At 36.7% G+C, this 21995-nt stretch overlaps 1 protein-coding gene across 3 annotated transcripts in view; it reads right to left on the bottom strand.

The window, feature by feature from the left end:
• DISP1 (dispatched RND transporter family member 1) overlaps positions 1–21995 on the bottom strand; it is a 216360-nt gene that overhangs the window by 90518 nt on the left and 103847 nt on the right. The window contains exon 1 of one of the 3 annotated variants that reach the window (XM_055084041.1): positions 15739–15800. The exons of the other annotated variants lie outside the window; for them this stretch is intronic. The gene's annotated coding sequence lies outside the window, so the exon portion shown is untranslated. Of the gene's footprint in view, positions 1–15738; positions 15801–21995 lie in introns of those variants that run through there. 3 annotated transcript variants of the gene reach the window in all.

Genomic DNA, 21995 nt, shown 5'->3' with positions numbered 1-21995 from the left:
CTCCGCGGCACGTGGGATCCTCCCAGACCGGGGCGCGAACCCGGTTCCCCTGCATCGGCAGGCGGACGCGCAACCACTGCGCCACCAGGGAAGCCCAGCCAACATATTCTTATAATCAAATTTATGCATTCAGTTTTCAGATAGCTACAGTGATGCTATATACTGTTTGTACAGTCTGCATTTGAAAAATGAAGTTATTCTTTAATTAGCTATTTCTATGCAAAAGTTAATGTATGTTTGAAAATGAGTTTTGTTACATGATTCTGTAAATGTACTCTGTAATAACTAACATTACCACACAGCTGTATAAACATATTTACCATGACATAGTCTTCTACCACAGGTGTATATTTTCCATTCTGAGCATTACTAATATGTATTTCATAATAGCCTGATTTGGAATTAACAATGAAGGGAAGAAATTTTTCTTAAATTATTTAAATACCAGTAAAATAAAATGTTAACCCCACAGAACACTTAATATGTCATAATCCATCTTATTTTTGCATTTTTTGTGCTCCAACTTGCTCCTAAAAGGGTTTATGGCAGCTATTTAATTTCTTTTTTATTTTATAAATATTAACAATAAAATCCTCACCTGAAAAGTAAATAAGATCAGCCTCAAAATAAATTAGGATTTGCATTTACCGGCAAACATCACTTGCAGCATGAGTATACTTTATATTTTTCTAGTAACATAGTAAAATATAGTTTAATAAGGTAAATAAAATATTCCAATAATATAATCAAATAAGTAGAAATCACTTTATTAGGACATGAGCCCCTGAATAAACTAAAGATAAATTACCCTTTCTAAATTTAATATAAAGTATCATATTAAAAGATGTCAGAAATGAACTTTTAGCCTCTTTTGAACATCAAGAATGCTAGTGTTAATTGATAATGAAAAAGTCTAGAAATATGTTAGTATATAAATAACATCTTTGGTATAGATGAGAACAAATGGCTTAGTAATGACATCATGATGTAATAGACCAAAGGCTGAATGCTCACTTAAGAGCAGAGGCTTAGGAAGCTCCCATAAATATATTTTGGAGATTACATTTTAGTTTTGGAAAAATAAAATAGATGAAAAACCTCACATTGGCAGGTAATCAAACACCTTCCATGTTTCAAGTGATTTCTAAAGGTGTCTAAGCCTTTACATAAAGGACATGAGAATATTTTTCAGCTGTGGTCCAACAACTATTAGCTTCATCCTCCCTGATTAGGAAGAGGAATAAGCAGACTACATTTCTTTTCCATAAAAGGAATTTGAATTACAGGAGTACACAGCATATACGCTAGGTTTTATTTGATCTGAACACAAATTCTGAAGCAATCTAGGAAATTTAAAAATATATTTAAGCACTAATTTGATATTTATTCACTCTGTCTCCTTCTGAGGGAATATCCCAAAGTAAGTCTTCTAAAGACAAATATCATATGATATCACTTATAGGTAGAATCTAAAATATGACACAAATGAACTTATCTACGAAACAGAAACAGACTCACAGACATAAAGAACAGACTTGTGGTTGCCAAGGGGGTTGGAGGGTAAGGGAGGGATGGACTTGGGGTATGGGATTAGTAGATGCAAACTATTATACACAGAATGGATAAACAACAAGGTCCTACTGTATACTGTATAGCACAGGGAACTATATTCAAAATCCTGTGATAAACCATAGTGGAAAAGAATACAAAAAGGAATGTGTGTGTGTGTGTGTGTGTGTGTGTGCGTATGAAACTGAATCACTTTTCTGTACAGCAGAAATTAACACAACATTGTAAATCAACTATGCTTCAATAAAATATATCTAAAACGAAAAGTAAAACAAAAACACAAGAATAGATCTCTTCCCTAGCATCTGAGCAACCTTCTCAGAGCCTGGGGATGTCTTTGGTATCTGATAAATCAAGGATTTAGAGTACTAACGTTCGGTATACTTAGAAGGTAATGTCAAATATGCCTGGCACCTTCTAATTTTACATAGTGTAGATTAAGGTCACACTACACCTCAGGTTTCTAAACAGTGATCACAAAGGCAGTCTAAATAACACGAGATCTTCAAAACCAGCTTACAGAGTTTTTTGTTTTCTCACTCATTCTAAAGGGAAAAACACAACTTACTCAACTTGATATAAGAAAACCTATGTTCCAAATTCTTCACATTATTATATGAGTAGATATATTTAAATATACAACTTTACATTTTAAAACTTACTTTTTACAATTAATGCTTACTTAGACATACCAAAATATTCACCCATTTCTTTGCTCATATTGATTCTTGCATCTCATGCTTTCCATCTGGGTTCACTTTCTTTCTAGCTGAAGCATATGCTTTTACAGCTCTTTTGGCAAAAATCTATGAAGAGTATACATCCTCAGTCTCTGCAGGTTCCAAAATACCTTCTTTTCACTTTTACTCTTAAGTTATTTCCCTCAGTACTTTCAAGATATTTTTCCACAGCCTTCTGGCATCTGTTAATTGGGGTCAATCTTAATTTTCATTCTTGGTACGAAACCTATCTTTTGTCTCTAGTCAAGATGACTATTTCATACTTTTTCTTGGCTCTTCAACCCTCTGACAAATCCTTCTCTATCTTCACGTTGGGCTCGTGACCTGGGTATCTATTTCACTACACAAGCAATCAGAAGATACCTTCCACAACTGCAAACCATCACAGCTACTTACCTACCAGCACCTGTACACAAATTCGTTTTCTGCCGTCTTGCCTGTTTCTTGAGATAAACTGTTCTCATTTCTAAGGCTAAACCCTACACTTATGTATTAGATTCCATTCCCTTTCACCTACTAAAGAACACTGTCAAGCAATTCTCTGAATAGGCAGAGCACTGAGGTTTTTAGGGCAGGGAAAATACTCCGTATAATACTATAATGATGAATACATGTCATTATACATTTGCCCAAACCCACAGAATGCACAACACCAAGAGTGAACTGTAACGTAAACTCTGGACTTAAGGTGATTATGGTATGTCAGTGTAGGTCCATCAATTGTAACAAATGTACCATGCTGGTGGGGGGGACACTGATAGTGGAGGAAGCTAAGCATGTGGCGGGGGGAAGGGGGTATATGGTAAATCCCTGTGCCTTCCTCTCAACTTTGCTGTTAATTAAAATTGCTCTAGAAAAAAAGTCTGTTTTTTAAAAAGTAGGTTCTGGGTTATTTTGGTTGTTGCTATTTTCATTTAAAGCTTAACTACAAGCAAGGTTCAGTCTTTCAGACTATCCAGTTATATATCACCCAGTTTGCAAATTTGTTGAGGGTCACTACTTTCCCATATTCTGACTAATCCATTACTCCATAGGATCTCCAACAGAACAAAGAAAACAGAAATACTGAAAATCAACAAATTAAGTGTGTAGTAAAGTCAAAACCACTCATCAACTGGATTTCTTTTTTATATATCTCAACTACTGATATAGATAATAATCCAAATTAACTGTATCATGTAAATTTGTATGTATGACATAACTGTTTCACATATATTATCTCATTTATCCTCATTCTTACCTGTAAAGGCAAGTACTAGGATTAACCTCATTTTATCAATGAGAAAATTAAGGCTTACAAAAATTGTCCCAAGTTATTTGATGAAAAAGTGGCAGAACTGATCACCAAACCTAGGCAGTTTGAATCCAGAGCCTAAACTCTTAACCATTGTACTATCAGTCTCAATTCTCAGGATTAATGTTAATAAGGAAATGTGCACTATCCAATGCATGAATCCTATGAGGATTTTAGGAACTAAACTACCTTGAATTTTACTTATTTTAATTAATCTTACTAATTTACCTAATTACACAGCACATATTGTACTTTTTAATTAAACTTTATAATAAAATTATTTGAACTCTTGAAATCAGAAACCTTTGAGGGTGTTAAAAACAAACCACTGTTTTTTGAAAATTTTTATTAAGGCAATCTCATTCCTTCAAGGCAGACAATATAAAATAAGGCCCTCACCCTTTGCAATGAACACATAATTAAAATGGAGATTTTATTTTGCATACTCGGTCCACGTAAAAGTTGGCATTCAATGCTCATAATTACTCTCAACCATTTATTTAATTACTATTAACCATTTCACCAACTTGGAAATCACACATGATAATTCATCAGTTTAGAAGACATTCTAACTTTCTCAGGCAGATACTGAAAGCAAATAACCTTAAAACTGTTTTAAATTTCCCCTTAGCATTAGAATCTGAGACTCTATTTTGTTGATTTCTCCCCTAAAATCAGCAGGTTGAAAATTTTGGAAGACAGCACAATGACATGGAAAGATTGTGTTTTTAAACATAATTTTTGTGAACTTTGGTTTTCTCATGGCTTTACTGTAGGAATGAACTGAAAAAGGCTATATTCATACAAAGTGTTATTTTATATAGAAGCTGCTTAAAAAGGTATTTACAATTTATTTTCTAAAAAGACATTTAAATCTTTTCTCCAGAAACATTAAAGATTAAACAACACAAAAGTTAAACTAACTCAATATTAGGTGCGTGCTTAGAAAAACCAGATCCGGGCCCAGGTACACTAACTAGATAATTTAATTTAAACTAGTCAAAAGCTGAGCTCAGATGTATAAGAGATAGATGTAAGGGAATGAAAGTAATGTAATACAACCAAACCCTGATGCAACCTCACACATTATCTATTAAAAATGGAAACCGTACCTTCCGCAGTGAGCTGTTCTGCTGTGTGGGTCATATGAGATGATGCATTTGAAAATGTTTTAAACCATGAGGCATTTTTAATTGAAAAAGATTATTATTGCTATGATGCATTTGAAAATGTTTTAAACCATTAGGCATTTTTTAATGGAAAAAGATTATTATTGCTATCATTAAACTAAAAATTCAGCAGGAAGGGTTTCAAGAGTTATAAATTATCTAAGAACTTTCCATTTGTTTTTCAACAGAATCACTTTTACACTTTAAAGAACACTCTACGCCACATTTTTAAAAACAAAGTTGAAACTTCAAGAACTGTGTTTCTTCCCCTGCTGTATGACTTCAGTCTTGAAAAAAATAACTCTCTTTACCACCTCTGAAAAAGAAATTTTGATACTGGCCTAAACTTTTATAATACATCAGCTAGTGTGGACTTTTTCCATTCAAAACAATGTTTATGTCCCTGCAGTTAAATTTCTTCCATATACTATAAGCTACAATCCCTGAGAAAGTGACCAGAACTTCACAAATAAGAGGATTTAATAAGAAAGCTTATGTTTTTTTCTTAAAGAACATGGCTAGTGAAAATCAGATGTCAACAATTCATCTGCAGGACATCAAGACACAAAGCAGAAAAAAAATGACAGCAAAAATGCACTACTGGCTCTGAAGATTTAAGACTTGGATTGAAAAAGATAAATTCTTATGATTCGGATTAGATATAGAATTTTTTTGAAAGTAAGTCCAAAACGGCATACTCTTGTTTTTAAGGCATGTGTAGTTTAACTAAAACCCTCAAATACTTTAGCCTCTGAAAATACAGCAGAGTAAATATAATAAAACTGGTATGTATTTTAAAAATATAAACCATTCAAATGAAAGTGAAAGCTACAGATGTTAAGAAATGTTTCCTTAAGGGAATGGGGCCTACCTCATTATTTCTGGATTTAACTAAAACTACTAGGTGCAAAATTAAATTATTCATGACAGGATCACTGAATTGCCTCCTAGAAAGTTTAATAAAGCATCCTAGAAATACAGACCAACTCCCCATAAATTTAAGTGACAAATGCTTTTTCCAAAATACACAAAATTAGGTGCTAACAATATTTTAATTATTTTAGAAACTATTTTATCATGTTATTTTTAAACTTTATTGAAATATAATTTACACACAACAAAATGTACAGATTTTAAGTATACAGTTCAATGAGTTTTGACAAATGGATATATACATCCATGTAACAACAAACCCAATCAAGTTACAGGATATTTCCACCACCACAGAAAGTTTTCTTATACCATATTATAGCCCATCTCCCCAGCGTGTCCCACCCTAGGCTACCAATGACCTAATTTCTGTACTCATACATTACTTTTGCCTGTTCTAGAACGTTGTAAACGGGACCATATATTATGTACTCTTTTCTGCCAAGTCTCTTTTACTCAATATATGTCTGTGAGATTCATCCATAATGTTGCATGAATCAGTCTTCTGTTCATTTTTATTGCCGAGGAGTATTCCACTGAATAACTATACTGCAATTTATTTATCCATTCCCTTACTGATAGACTTCTAGGTTGTTTCCAGTTTTTGTCTATCATGAATAAAGCTGATATGAACATTCATGAATAAGTCGTTTTGTGGGCATATGTGTTCATCATTTCTTTAGGGTAAATATGAAGGTATGGAATTGCTGCGTCGTAAGGTACACGTATGTTTACTAAAAAACTGCCTAACTGTTTTGCAAGTGGTTAGGCCATTTTACACTCCCATGAGAAATGTTCTATTTGTTCTGCTTTCTCTCCAATACTTGTTATTCTAAGTCTTTTTAATTTAAGCCACTCTGGTGGTCGTAAGTAGTATCTCATTGTGGGTTTTAAATAATTGAAGTGTTTTTTCCATCTCTGTCCATTTAAAAAATTGTTTGCCTTATTATTGTGTTGTAAGAGTTCTTTAAAGTATTCTAGATACACATCCTTTTTCAGGCACTGTGTTACAAATGTTTTGTCCTACTTTGTATCTTGCTTATTCAGTTTTAAAATGGTTTCTTTTGAAAAGCAAAAATTTGTAATTATCTTGAAATCCAATTTAACAAAATATTTTTTTAATCTTATGAAAAGTGCCTTTTTTTGGTCCTAAGAAATTGCTGTGGTCTGAATGTATCCCCCCAAAATTTGTATGTTAAATCCTAATGACCAACGTAAGGGTATTAGGAGGTGGGACCCTTAGGAGGTGATTAGGTCATATGGGCAGAGCTCTCATGAATGGGATTAGTGCCCTTATAAAAGGGGCTCCAGAGATATTCCAAGCCCTTCCCACCATGTGAGGATATAAGAGAAGTCTATAACCTGGAAGAGGGCCCTCACGTGACCATGCTGGCACCTTCATCTCAGACTTATAGCCACCAGAACTGTGAGAACTACATTTCTGTTGTTTATAAGCTACCCAATCTGTGGGCTTTTTCGTTTGTTTGTTTTGTTTTGTTTTTTTACAGCAGCCTGAATGAACCAAGACAAATCTTTGCCTACCCTAAGGCCACAAAGATTTTCTGTTTTCTTGTAGAATTTTTGGTTTTAGGTTTTACAACATTTAGGTCTATGATTTATTTTTTGGTAATTTTTTGATAACCAAGCATCTTATATTGAAAAGACTGATTTTTCTCCACTGAATTACCTTAGCACCTTTGCTGAAGAATCAATTGGCCAAATATGCGTGGGTCTATACCTAGACTCCTTTCTGTCCCACTGATCCATTTGTCTATCAATAATGTTCTTTTAAAGAAGTAAATTGTACATTATATCCTCTATCTTGAAATAAGGAGTCTAGAACCAGGGTAACTGCTGATGCATTCCCAGCAACCCTTCATAAAGAAATAGTAACTCAGAGGTGGAAAAAAAATGGCAAAAGTTTGATTTTCAGTATTCTTTAAAATGATCAGTTAAGACAGTAAGTATAAGCCAAGGTAATATTAAAATGTGTTGAATTAGTTTTGAGTTGATTGTTATTCAGTTAACTACTTGGATTTAATACAGCAGCAAAAAAGCACCAAGGGGTGAGGGGTTCCTCTATAAAAGGTCACCAATAAGCCTTTCAGAATTTCCCCATTATGCTTCAGTTGGCCTTCAGCTGGATCATGCTTCCTTAGCCTCATCCCCGGTCAGCTGTTCCTAACCATAATCACCCAGCCCTGGCATCCTAGGTTGGCCTATTTGCCCATCACAATCAAGAGGTGTGAGTTCACTCCTTCTTAAGAGAGAAAACTGACCACCCTTTAGATTTTGAAATTCATCTATATTTCCACATATACTTAGTTCCACCCCAAGAAGGAAGGAGAAGAAAAAAGAAAAGGTCCTACTCAGATGCTTATTTTTCTACCTATATCTTTAATTTTATCCTTTGGGTCAAATCGGCGTCTTAGGTGGCATTCCTGAGATTCAGAAAACAAGAAATTGAAATCCCCAGGAATTTTCAATATCATAAGTTATTCTGTATTTTTCATACCCTTATTTATGTTTGTAAATAAGTGACAGTAATGATATATACAGTGAATAATTTTTCCATGATAGGGTTATACTACCAGTTTCAGAGGTTTTCTATATAACACAAGAGATTTCATAATAAAGGTGTGGTTTATTATTATTATCAACCAAAATATATTGTGACAAGATTATATATTTCAACAACATGTAAAAATGATCTGTACCTGATATAGACATCTAATAACAGGAAACATTAAATGAAGTAAACAGTAACACAAATGGCCAATAGAAATCACTTGAAAATTGAAAGGTAATACCACAAATATTTGATATATAAAAGTCACCATTTTTTAAATGGAAATTTTAAAACGCACAAAACAGAGTCTTGATCTTTGTTTCATGACAAACACTCCAGGCATAGAAAATTTTCTTTCATTTTACATAGATGGTGTGATCTCCAAGTTGGGCATTCAGGTACATTTTGCTTCATTTAAGCTCATTTCTTTTTTGAACGATGAAATTATTTTGTCTGCATGCCCTGTTTTTGGTTTTGCCATTAAAGTCAATAGTGCTTTGGTAATTCAGATGATAGATCAGTTTCTGATTTCATGTTGGAGTATTACGTGGCCACATTCACATCTCTTTGCATTTGTTCTATTAAAGTATTTACAAATAACCATAGCCTGTGGCAAACACCAAACACTGGAAACCTCTGAACATTATTAGATAGTATGGGAATTACATAAGGTTTGGGTCTCCTAGCAGGTTAATAATATAACATAGAAGCACATGTCTAAATTACCAATTTAAGAACTTATTTGCTGTCAAAACTTGTTATTTCTTGGGACGTCACTCACTGGAATCATACAAAGTGGACTATGTGAGTAAACTTATTAATACTTATTTTGTTTGCAAGAATGACTAACAATTAGTGGTAGACAGGGCAAGGAATGCACACTAATACATGGCAACGGCCACAGGCAAGACTGATTGTGAATCCTCTTCTCCTACGTGCTCCTATCCAGGGTCTCAGAAATGTTCATCTTAACCCGTGACTCTCTGTGTCAGTCTTTTCCGCTCTTGCTTTGGACTTGATATCAATGGATTCCTTTGAATCCACAATCTCTGCCTTGGTAGCTAAACTTTAATTCTTACAGGAGCATCATTATACTCTCCCCATTTTCCTGATTTCTCCACCATTTGGAATCTGGAAAAAAGGAAGCAAATCCCACATGGAAATATATCTCTTAGATATCTTTATCTCCCTACCTATCCCCCCAGCCCCTCCCACCCCCCTTTGATTTTCTGCTCTTGGCTTTTGATCATACCAGCTTCTATAACTTTGTGCCCCCTTACTTATCCCGTTCCTTTCATTGCCAATTCTTAACATATTTGACTACTTATAGTATAAGTATATAAATATATAGTGTATAAATACATTTTCTATATTTACTCCTTCCGCTTTCTCATTTGCTTTTTACCCCTCAACACACAAAAACCTGGTTTCTACTTTCACCAGGCTGCAGAGTCTGGTCTTACCAGGTTGCCAATGACCTCAAATTGACAAATGAGATCTCTTTTCAGGTCTCATTCTACTTGACCTCTGTGTAGTATTTGATGCTAATAACTAGTCCCTCTTTCTCAAAACTCTCTCCTAACTTGGTTTTCTAAGTAGTATTCGATCCAGGTTTTTTTAAATTAATATTATTCCATATTGCTTTTTGCCTTTTTGCTGGCTTTTTGTTCTGGCCTCCTCTTTAAATATAGGTGCTTTTCAAGGTTCTAAGTTAAGTCCCAGCCCCCTCATCTAGAAAGAGTCTTCCTGAGTCATTTTAGCCAGCGTTGACCTAAATGCAGTTGACTCCCAAATGCTTATATGCAGCCTCAGCCTCTCTCTTGACCTGCAGATACAAATTTCTCTCTACTTGGTATCTTTACCTGGAAATGGCAAAAGCACTTTAACTCAACACGACTAGAGATGTAGGAAGTTACCTTTGATTATTCTTTCCTTCACACCACATTTGGCTGGCCGTGAGGTCCTGTCTATCTATTCTACCTTCAAAATGTTTCTGGAATCACCTCACTCCACTCTCGCTCTCAAGTTTCTATGCCTCAGCTACACTTCATTCCTTGAATGAGCCATGCTTCTTTCTAACACAAGACCTTCACAGATGCTGTTCTCTCTTCCTGAAAAAAAAGTGTTTTCCCCTCCCCTCTTCCTCACTTTGCTAACTCCTAGCGTTATGGGTTGAACTGTGTTCCCCCAGAATTCATATGTTGAGGTCCTAACCCCCAGTAACTCAGAATGGGACCTTACTGGTAAATGATGCAGAGTAATTTGTTAAGATGAGGTCATACTGGAGTAGGGTGGGACCCTCCAATATGACTGGTGTCCTTATAGAAAAAGGAAGTTTGGACACAGACATGCACACAGGGAGAATGCCATGTGAAGATGAAGGCAAAGATCAGGGTGATGTGTCTACAAAGCAAGGAACACTAAAGACTGCCAGCAAATCACCAGAAGCTAGGAGAGAGGCATGGGACAGATTCGCTCTCAAAGCCCTCAGATGCAACCAACCATGGACACCTTGATCTCAGACTTCTAGTTTCCATAACTGTGAAGCAGTAAGTTTCTGTTGTTTAAGCCATGTAGTCTGTGGCACTTGTTATGACAGCCCTTGGAATCTGACACACCTAGTCATTGTTCAGGTTTTAGTTCAAATGTCACTTCCTCCAGAAAGTCTTCCCTGACTCCCTCAAAATGGACTAGTCCACCCTCCCTCACTTACATGGTCTCACAGCACTCTTTACTTTTCCTTTATGGCATTTATCAGATTTGCCTGAGTGACTAATTGTACTAATATTTATCTCCTCTTCTAGTCTATAAAATAGATCAGCACAGGTACATGATAAGTTCTCCCTGCATTACTGTCTTTGAAGCACTGATCCCCACCTGAAATGATCATAATCATTTATTTATGTTCTTATTTATGGCTTGTTTCTCCCACTGCAGAGCAAAACCCCAGTTTATAGAACAGTGCTGGGTACATGGTTGGCGTTCAATAACTATCTTTTAAATGAACTAAGGCATAAATAAACTCCAAGAGGAGAACCCGTGACTGTTTTGCTCACTAGTGATTGTCTCTCCAGTGTTCAACATATAGAAAGTTGGTCATATAGAAAGCACTCAATAATTATATAGTATGTTGAATGAATGAATGAGCCTATTTACTAACGATAGGCATTTTATTATCAAGAGGCTTAAAAATATTAAAAGTTTGGAGATTGTAATCTTCCATATACTAAAGGAAATCTTTTTCAGTAAGAATATGTTATTCATCAATTTACCTCTGCTTTTCAGTCGATATTTGATATTTAAGAATATTTGCCAACAAAAGAACTCAAAAGGCTAAGCTCTCAAAAGGCTCAGCTATGACTGATCTCAAAATGTTTTAAATTCATGGAATGAAGATGCAAAACTCTTTATCACTTTCTTCGTTAAGGTTTCTTTTCTAAAACAGCAAAATGGAAAAGGCTTTTTAAAAGTTTTTTCAAGATTGTCAAAAATGAAAATTGTCTTCCTTTGAATGCTATGTATTGCTGAAGTAATGCCAGCAACATTAAGACATTTTAAAAAATAAATTTATTTATTTATTTTTGGCTGCGTTGGGTCTTTGTCGCTGCTCTTGGGCTTTCTCTAGTTGTGGCGAGCGGGGGCTACTCTTCGTTGTGGTGCGCGGGCTTCTCGTTGCGGTTGCTTCTCTTGTTGTGGCACACGGGCTCTAGGCACGCGGGCTTCAGTAGTTGTGGCACGCGGGCTTAGCTGCTCCACGGCACGTGGGATCTTCCCAGACCAGGGCTCGAACCCACGTCCCCTGCATTGGCAGGCGGATTCTTTACCACTGCACTACCAGGGAAGCCCCCATCAAGACACTTAAAAAAATTACTTTCACCCATTATCCCACATCTCTAATATAATAGGTATTGTCCTTTTTCTACGTTTCTTGTAGCCTTTGATCCAAAGCATATATATTTTATGTAGCTGAATAACACGTGACTATGACTATAAGAAAAATAGTCACATGGGGAAAATGATAAACCAACTAAAAACTACATTTTGGAACAAAAACAGTATACAAAACCAAGAGATAGTGTCCCAAGTGCTACTGTTTGTTTTCTGTCACCTCTAATCTGAAAATCTCTTGAAAGAGTGTCTTTTAAACAGGAATCTTTAGGAATTGCAGAAAAGCACTTATTGGGGGGAAAACAGATTCACCTATCATCAATCAGTTCAACAGACAAGGCGCACAAGGTAACTGGACACCAAGCAAAACCCTGGCTTTCAAGGGATTAAACATCAATTTATTTAATACTAGCTTCCTTAGATTTTGAGGGTTTTCCTTCTCTCACTCTTAACCTTAAAAATTCTTGACCTCACAAAGGATCTCAACACCCTTTGCCAAAATCACCATAATCAGAAATATAATACATATGCTACTCAAAGTATACAATGTATTTTTAAAATAATTAGAATCTTAGAAAAAATTATTTATCTTAAATGTTTCAAGATTAAAAAGAAGTAAACAACCAAATAAACTAAGACATTTCTTAAAAGTCTTTCAAATAGAAAAAAACCCACAAAAAACTGAACTTAACTAGTCACTCAAGATAAGGCAGTTAATAAAATGACATAAAAAGAAATCTTAAGATTTTCATAGTTCTGAAAAAAGTTAACATTGTTGATGTTTAGAAAGATTTAGTTACTCTCACCCAGTTTGTGAGAGAAAATCAGGACTCTTTGAACACTTTCTGGTTTATCTGCTCTCTTCAACGTGCAGCAGCATTTGTTACCAGAACACATTCTGATAAAAACACTGAAAAACTCAAAATTTAAAATAGACCCTCCAGGACTTCCCTGGTGGCGCGGTGGTTAAGAATCCGCCTGCCAATGCGGGGGACAGGGCTTCGATCCCTGGTCCGAGAAGATCCCACATGCAGCGAAGCAATTAAGCCCGTGCGCCACCGCTACTGAAGTCCGTGCGCCCAGAGCCCGTGCTCGGCAACAAGAGAAGCCACCGCAATGAGAAGCCCGCGCACCGCAACGAAGAGTGGCCCCCGCTCGCCGCAACTAGAGAGAGCCCGCGCGCTGCAACGAAGACCCAACGCAGCCAAAAATAAATAAATAAATAAAATTAATTCTTAAAAAAATAATAATAATAAAATAGACTCTCCCATTATTGCGGACATTCTAATTTCATCATTTTTATACTGCCCCACCCTCAGCATTCCCTTGCTCCAGAAAAAACTGACCAAAAGTAGAACTTTTAATTCTTTTCATTCCATAAAAAAATGAAAATTTTGCTTTAAAAATTCTTTCCTTTTTAAGATTGGCTTGTCCAACACGTGTAATAGCTTGAAATGTTTACTTTTTAAAAGATGGTTTGTTCAATATGTATTTTATATATTTGCATGGAGAGATTTGCTTCATCTCATTCACATCCATGTAGTAGTCAGCCTGTATTTCACATGTGATGCTTATTATGATTGGCTAGTAAAAAATTAAAAATTACTAGTGGGCCTTTCTCTCCATTGCACACCCATCACTTAGAAGTGAATGGGGGAAACTCAAGTAGGGCCATGATGTGACTATTTTCGGTAACTCTATAAAGCCAAACCATCTAGAAATGATCTTAAATGAAACAAGTGGTATGAAATGCCAACTTGTTCCTAACATTCAGGCGGATGCACTTTGCAAACCCACCCAAAACTGTGAAATCCTAAAAGGCCCATAGTCAATATTCTAGGGATTTGTAGCCAAGGACACAGAAGGGTCCCAACCTGAACCCGGGATCAGTAACTCAGATTAGTGACTGAAACAATCAAATGATAACGGGTCAGCAATGTCACTTCTCTGCTATTATGACCTCCAAACCCCATTCCAACCTGCTAAATTAGGACAAATGCTCTGTTTCCATTCTCAAAGACATCAATATTTTGAAAATGAAAATATTAAAAACAAAACCAATGTGATATTTATAATTATCTATTCACTAGTTCAGGAAATTATTATGCCTGAAACTAACAAGTATTTTAAACCATGAATTTCAGCGTAATGGAGAAGAAAATACTTTGACAAGTTTCTTTTAATCTCAACTGCCTGAGAAATATCCAGATGCTCTGGTTATGATCAGAAGAACAGCCAATCAGAAGGATGACAAGCAGGCAGGAAAATAAGGGCTTGTACTTCAGGTATTCAAACAAGTATTTAAAAAATGTGCCTGTCTTAACAAGCAACATTTTAAGGTGTAAGAGGGTAACACACACCAGCTTTCAGTTTCCAATTTCCCATTAACCTGACATCAGGGGAGAAACCTGATAACTTGGTATCTCTGAAACTGGACCTTCAGCTTCTGTGACTTTTTTTTTTTTCCCACTCAAAGTCCTTTTTAGCTGGTTTTTAAAAATATTTCAGCTACACACTTTGTGTTTATGGATAGTTGTGCATTTATCAATAAACTGGCCCTTCTCAGAAATGTCTGCAGCTAAAACATGCTGGTGCCTGAGAATTCTGAGAGATGCATTACACCGAACTGTAAGTTCCCATAAGGAATAATGTTGAACACTAATCCTCTGGCTTTAGGTAAACCAGATTAATTCCAAATGATCTCTCTGGAAACTCTTTAAGTAAACATGATGTTTCAAATCACTTGTAGCTATCTTCAACTCCCTTTTGGCAAAGGATTTTTCTTTCTAAGCTTTCTAGGTCAAATGATCGGCCCTGTGTAAGCAAAGATTGCCTTGAGTCACTCTGCTTCAAAGGAAAACGCAACAGAAGATGGTCTCTCAAAACAGTTCTGACATCAAAGTACACTCCAGTTTCCTATACCTTTGGAATTGACAAGGTTAGTCTATGCAAGTTAAGGAACTTCAAAGAGCTGGCCCCCAGCCAACCACATTTGTGCTCAGTTGCCTCTGATACGAAGTTAATCCTCCTTAAGTAAGAAATGCAGGTATTATTTACCAGAGAGATCTAAACCGTGTCTTCTTAGAGTCAGCGGAGCTTTGTCTGAAAATAAGTTTGGGAGCTTTGTTGACTTTTTCAATGTAGTTTAAAGCACATAGTAAGTACTCAATAAACATTTTCTGAATGCATGAATGCCAGAATCTGATAGCATACAAAACAAGGGCAAACTAACGGGTGTGGCAGCCACTCCCATCATCTGGAGTGTTACCTAATAAACCTCAGGATGTTGCTCTGCTTTCTGTCTCAGATGATCTCTCAGCACTCACTATTCAGATCTGCCACTGCCTAGCTTGCTCTCTTTGTCGTCTGAATCAGAAAAACGTAGAGGAGAAACATAAAAGGAATTTGTGGATCAGCGCCATTACCTAATTTGGAGAGGCATCACTGAAAAATCTTTTCCTTCAGCCCGTTATCTCCTCATACAGGAGATGGCGGGACTCTATATGCTATATTAAATAGATTGGTTTAAGCCTACACATTTCCTTCCAAGTTGCCCTCTACAAGGGTTTTCAAACTTACTCATATGGCAGAGCACCAGAAAATGGTGATGGTCTTTAGGAAATACCATGCTGACTCTTGGTGAGATGCTATAAAACAGGATATGTTTAATTCTGTCATACGAACTAGGAATAATTTCATAGCAAACAGTATTACTGTGTATATATTTTTTTAACAAAACTCAACCAAGGGTCCATATATCACAATACAAAACAAGCTTATGAATTTTATATGATCATCAGTGATATGATTTAATTGTTCATTTGTCTTCCCATCTAATGTTTACTAACAGAAAGTAATAACATATGAAAACTTATAAGAGAAAAATTCAAAACTGAGCAAATTCTATCCATTTGTCATTTTTCAGCCAACCTGGAAAAGACCACCTTTACAGTACCTAGCAAAGACACAAGCTAGGAGCTTGTGAGATATGAATGCTTGAGAATGAAACGATGACATAATCAGGGAGAGTAAAATAGAGGGGATGACTGCACCTCTGAAGCAGCCCCTAATTATGCCCCTGGCAAACCTCTTCAGAGAAGTAGACTGAGCCTTTCGGAGGTCCTAGACAGCCACGGCAACTCCCTCCTTAGCTTAGGAAGAAGGGTAGCACCTGTGGGCCCAGAGACATTTTTCAGGGGATCTACAATATCAAAACTATTTCCATGAAACAATATTAAGTCATTATGTGCCTTTTTCACTCATTCTCTCACAAGTGTCCAATGGGGTTTTCTAGAGGCTACATGCTGTGCAATATTGCAACAGATGGTGTGTAAAAGTAGCCAGGAAAACCCAGCTGTCTTCTGTTAAGCCAGACCTTAAAGATATTTGTAAACAATGTAAAACGATGCCACTACTCTAATTTTTTATTTTGGGAAATACAGTTATTTTACATGAAATATGTTAACACGCACTAGGTGTTTTTTTTAATGACAATGAATATTTTAAAATTGTTTTAATTTCTACCATGGTAAAGATTGATAGACATGACTCACATAAACAAAGCTCCATGAGGTCCTCAACCAATTTTAAGAGTATAAAGGGTTCTACAGATCAAAAAGTTTGACAGCCTCTGGTTTAGAGAGTAGGAAATGACTAGTCAAAGATCGAAAGGACAGTGCTAAGGAAAAGAAGTATATCAGAACCTTAGATGTGGGCTCAGAATAAATAAAACCAAAGCAACCTGCATTTTCACAGGGCCTGGGTGAGTTAATTCATTTATGTTTATAGCCCTGTCCCTGTAATAATTATTTTGTGGTTTGAAGATCCCAGAACTCTCATTAATTGGGACTAGAGCAATTTAACTTAATTTAATGAATGTAATACACTAATTAGTCACTTAAAGATCCATTATCCTCTGCTGTGGGGGGCGGGGGGAAGAAGGGATCTTGTGTTGCCATAAATATTTAGTTCTCAATGAAGAGTTCCAAATTCAAGCCTAAACCACATGGGGTGGTCATAAAGAGCTTCTGAATATTAGATACCCTGGAAACGCCCTGAGGAGATTTTTATTCAGTAGAGATGGCAAATTATAAACATCTGCCCTCAGTTTTTTTTTTTCAAAAGAAAGTCACCTTTTCTGTGCTACGTAGCAGTAGAATCTAAACTTTTTTCTTCTACCCCCCCATTAGAAAAGTATTCTTGAGCACATATCCCTAATTTAGAATATAAATTATAGAAATGTACTTCCAAGAAATTAGGTAAATTCAAACACATACAAATTAGAAAATTTAAAAGGACAGATGAAGGAAATAATAAAGCCTTCTATTTTATTTATTAATGGTTCCAAAACTGTTTCATGAAACATTGTTTTCTTGTTTCTATATTGATACAGTGAGAACAGTGTTATATATGCTTTTCTAAAGAAAATCTTGATTTAACCCTTTGTGATAAAGGTATTTGCAAGTCAGGTTCCAATTTCAGTTTATTTAGGTATTTATAGTGGCTGTCACAGTGGGGGGAAAATCTCACAAATTATATACAGATCCAAATGGAAGAAGCATATCTTTAGCTGCATTACCAAATCATGACATTTATTTTTCAGTTCTACCCATTAGTTGTTAGAGGTTTGTCTTCATGTACTGAGTGTTAATTTAAAATCTTAAAATGCCATAAGTGGTGACTTCAATAGCTAATACCTCAAGGTACAACAGGCACATAGAGTGAAATTAATCATTAATAACATGCACGTATCTAAGAAGTTGAAGAACTGAGTTTCAAAGCCAGCGCAATAAACTTTTTTTTTAAACATCTTTATTGGAGTATGATTGCTTTACAATGGTGTGTTAGTTTCTGCTTTATAACAAAGTGAATCAGCTATACATAAGTGTAATAAACTCTTGTTACTCAAAGTGTAATTCACACCATTGCATCTGCTGCTTGTTATAAATGCAGATTCTCAGGCCCTATGCCAGATCTACTGACTTCAAATCTTTTTAATTAGATCCTCATATGATCTGAGAATCATATTAAAATTGAGAAGCACTGGGTATGTGGCCAAGATGGTAGAGTAGAAAGACCCTGAGCACACCTCCTCCCACCGGCACATCAAACTTACAACTATTTACAGAGAAACTAGCAATGAGAACCTGAAGACCAGCAGAAAAGATCTTCTGCAACAAAAGATATAAAGAAAGGAACACAACAAGAGAGGTAAGAGGGGCAGAGACATACAGTGAAGGCCCACACCCCCAGGGAGGTGACCCCAAATGGGCAGATAATCACAACTGCAGAGGTTTTCCCCATGAAGCAAGGAGCCCACGCCTCACATCAAGTTCAGGCTACCCAGCCCTGGTCCTGAACCTGGAAGATGAGCCCGCATACTATTTGGCTTTGAAGGCAGAAGGGCTTGCTTTCAGGAAAGGCAGAGGGTGTGGGAAACAGGGACTCCGCTCTTAAAGAGCGCACACAAAATCTCACATGCTCTGACACCCAGGGCAGAAGCAATAATTTGAAAGAAGCCTGGATCAGACCTACTTTCTGATCTTGGAGAGCCTCTCAGAGAAGCAGCAGGCAACTAGGACTCACCCTAATGACACAGATGCTGGCAGCAGCCATTATGGGGAGCTCAGTCTACCAGGAGGACATGGGTGCTGGTAAGAGCCATTTTGGAGTATGCCCTCTAGCTCATTAGTGCCAAGACCCAAACTCACCCACCAGCTGGACAGCACCAGTCCTGGAGTCCCCTAGGCCAAGCAGCTGCCTGCACGGGGACACAGCTTTAACCACTAGCAGGCCAGCAGGACAAGTAGGTGCTCCTGAGTCCCCTAGCAGCTGGGATCTAGCCTTGCCCACTTACAGGCTGACACCATCTCTGGGACCCCCAGGCCTGCAGCCAGAGACCCTGGGACACAGCTCTGTCTACTAGTGGGTTGGTACCAGGACCAGAACCCCCCAGGCTGTGCAGCCAGGCACACTGGGACATGACTCTGCCTACCAACAGCATGCACCAGGATCAGTACTCCCCAGACCCCAGCCCTGCCCACCAGTGGGTGGCACCAGCCCTGGGACAACCCCAACTCCAGACCCACCCACCAGCTGGCCAACACCAGCACTGGGACCCCAGAACCCACAGCCAGCCACCCTGGGACTGGCTCCACCCACAAGCAGGCCAGCCCCAGGGCCCAGCTCTGCCCACCAGCAGCCAGCAGCCTCTGCACTAGGCAGGGCCTGGCAAACAAATGAGCTGGGAGCCAGTCACACCTACCAGCATGCCCACAGTAGTCAACCCTACCATGACAGAAGGGCCAACACAGCCACATTGGGGGCCCCCCTAGAGAATATAGCTCTGATGAACAGAAGGGAGTGTGCTCTTAGATGCCATAGGATATCACCTACATAAGGCCACTTCTCCAGGATGGGGAAACATAACCCCGTCAATATACAAATAAAAATAGAGAATCAGAAAAAATGAGGCAACAGAGAAATATTTTTGAAATGAAGGAACAAGATAAAAACTCAGAAGAAAAACTGAGCAAAGTTGAGATAAGCAATCTACCTGATAAAGAGTTCAAGGTAATGATCATAAAGACGTTCAATGAACTTGGGAGAAGAATGGAAGAATACAGTGAGAACTTTTAACAAAGAGTTAGGAAATACAAAGAATAACCAAACAGAACTAAAGAATACATGAACTGAAATTAAAAATACAGTAAAAGAAATCAACAGATTAGATGATACAGAGGAACAGATCAGTAAACTGGAAGATATAGCAGTGAAAATCATGCAAGCTGAACAGAGAAAAGAAAAAAGAATGAAAAAACATGAGGATAGTTTAAGAGACCTCTGGGACAACATAAAGCATACTAACATTTGCATTACAGGGGTCCCAGAAGGAGGAGAGAGAGAGAGAAAGAGAGAGAGAGAAAGAGAGAGAGAGAGAGAAGGACAGAGAAGACATAATAGCTGAAAACTTCCCTAACCTGGGAAAGAAAACAGATATCCAAGTCCAGGAAGCAAAGAGAGTCATACACAAGATCAATCCAAAGAGGTCCACACCAAGACATATAGCAGCAGAATACACATTCTTTTCAAGGGCACACGAAACATTTTCCAGGATAGATCACATCCTAGGCCGCAGAGAAGGCTTCGGTAAATTTAAGAAAACTGAAATCATATCAAGCATCTTTTCCAACCACAATGAAATGAGATTAGAAATCAAATAAATGAAAAAAAAAACACAAACACAAACTCGTGGAAACTAACCTATATACCATTAAACAACCAATGGTTCACTAAAGAAATCAAAGAGAAAATTTAAAAATACCAGGAGACAAATGAAAACATAAACACAATGATCCAAAATCTATGGGACACAGCAAAAGCAATTCTAAGAGAGAAGTTCACAGAGATACAAGCCTACCTCAGGAAACAAGAAAATTCCCAAATAAACTACTTAACTTTACACCTAGAGGAACTAGTAAAAGAAGAACAAACAAAACCAAAAGTTAGGAAAAGGAAAGAAGTAATAAACATCAGAGTAAAAATAAATAAAATAGAGACTAAAACAATAGAAAAGATCGATGAACCTAAGAGCTGGTTCTTTAAAAAGATAAACAAATTGACAAACCTTTAGCCATACTCAACAAGAAAAAAAGAGAAAGGATTCAAATGAATTAAATCAGAAATAAAAATGGAGAAGTTACAACTGATACCACAGAAATACAAAAGATCACAAGAGATGACTACAAACAATTATACACCAATAATGGATAACCTACAAGAACTGAACAAATTCTGAGAAGTGTACAATCTCTCAGGACTGAATCAGGAAGAAATAGAAAATATGAACAGACCAATTACCAGTAATGAAATTGAATCAGTAATATAAAAAAACTCCCAACAAACAAAAGTACAGGACCAGACGGCTTCATAGGTGAATTCTATCAAACATTTAGAGAAGAGTTAACACCTATTCTTCTCAAACTATTCCAAAAAATTGCAGAGAAAGGAACACTTCTGAATTCATTCCCCAAGGCCAGAATCACCCTGATACCAAAACCAGACAAAGATATACAAAAAGAAAATGACAGGCCAATATCACTGATGAACACAGATGCAAAAATTCTCAACAAAATATTAGCAAACTGAATTCAACACTATGTTAAAAGAATCATACACCATGATGAAGTAGGATTTAGCCCAGGGATGCAAGGATGATTCAATATCTGCAAATCATACATCACATTAACAAACTGAAGAATAAAAATCATATGAACATCTCAAGAGATGCAGAAAAGGTTCTTGACAAAATTCAACATCCATTTATGGTAAAAACTTCACAAAGTGGGTATACAGGGAACATACCTGAACATTATAAAGGCCAAAATAAAAAACACTGTTCTAAAACATGTGACATATATATCACTTGAATGTCTAGTACCTAAGAACACATCACCTGTCTACAGGCACTCACTAGAAAATTCAACTTCAAATGGTCTGATATCTATACATTTTAAAAACCCTGAAATGACTTATATTTGAGTCAGAGATACATAACTATGTGCTTCCCTAGACTTTTTTAAACCATGATAGTTTCTAGAGAAAAGCTTCCATAAAATCATGACTTAATTATTATCTTAGCCTTATAGATGGCACATCAGTTTAAGAAACAATCATCATATTTTCTGAAAAACTGCTATTAGCCCCATAAAATGTGCACTACTCAAGGGCATGAACCAAGTATTAGGTATTTTGTATCACTGAGAAACAGTATAGTGCCTCAGTACTTAGTAGCAATGTAATTAATATTTGCTAAATGGATGTATGAGAGAATAAAT

This window comes from Physeter macrocephalus, chromosome 4 (genome assembly GCF_002837175.3).
Source record: "Physeter macrocephalus isolate SW-GA chromosome 4, ASM283717v5, whole genome shotgun sequence".
Taxonomy (NCBI): Eukaryota; Metazoa; Chordata; class Mammalia; order Artiodactyla; family Physeteridae; genus Physeter; species Physeter macrocephalus.
The sequence above is the reverse complement of the archived record's forward strand: the minus strand, read 5'-3'. Positions and strand labels throughout refer to the sequence as shown.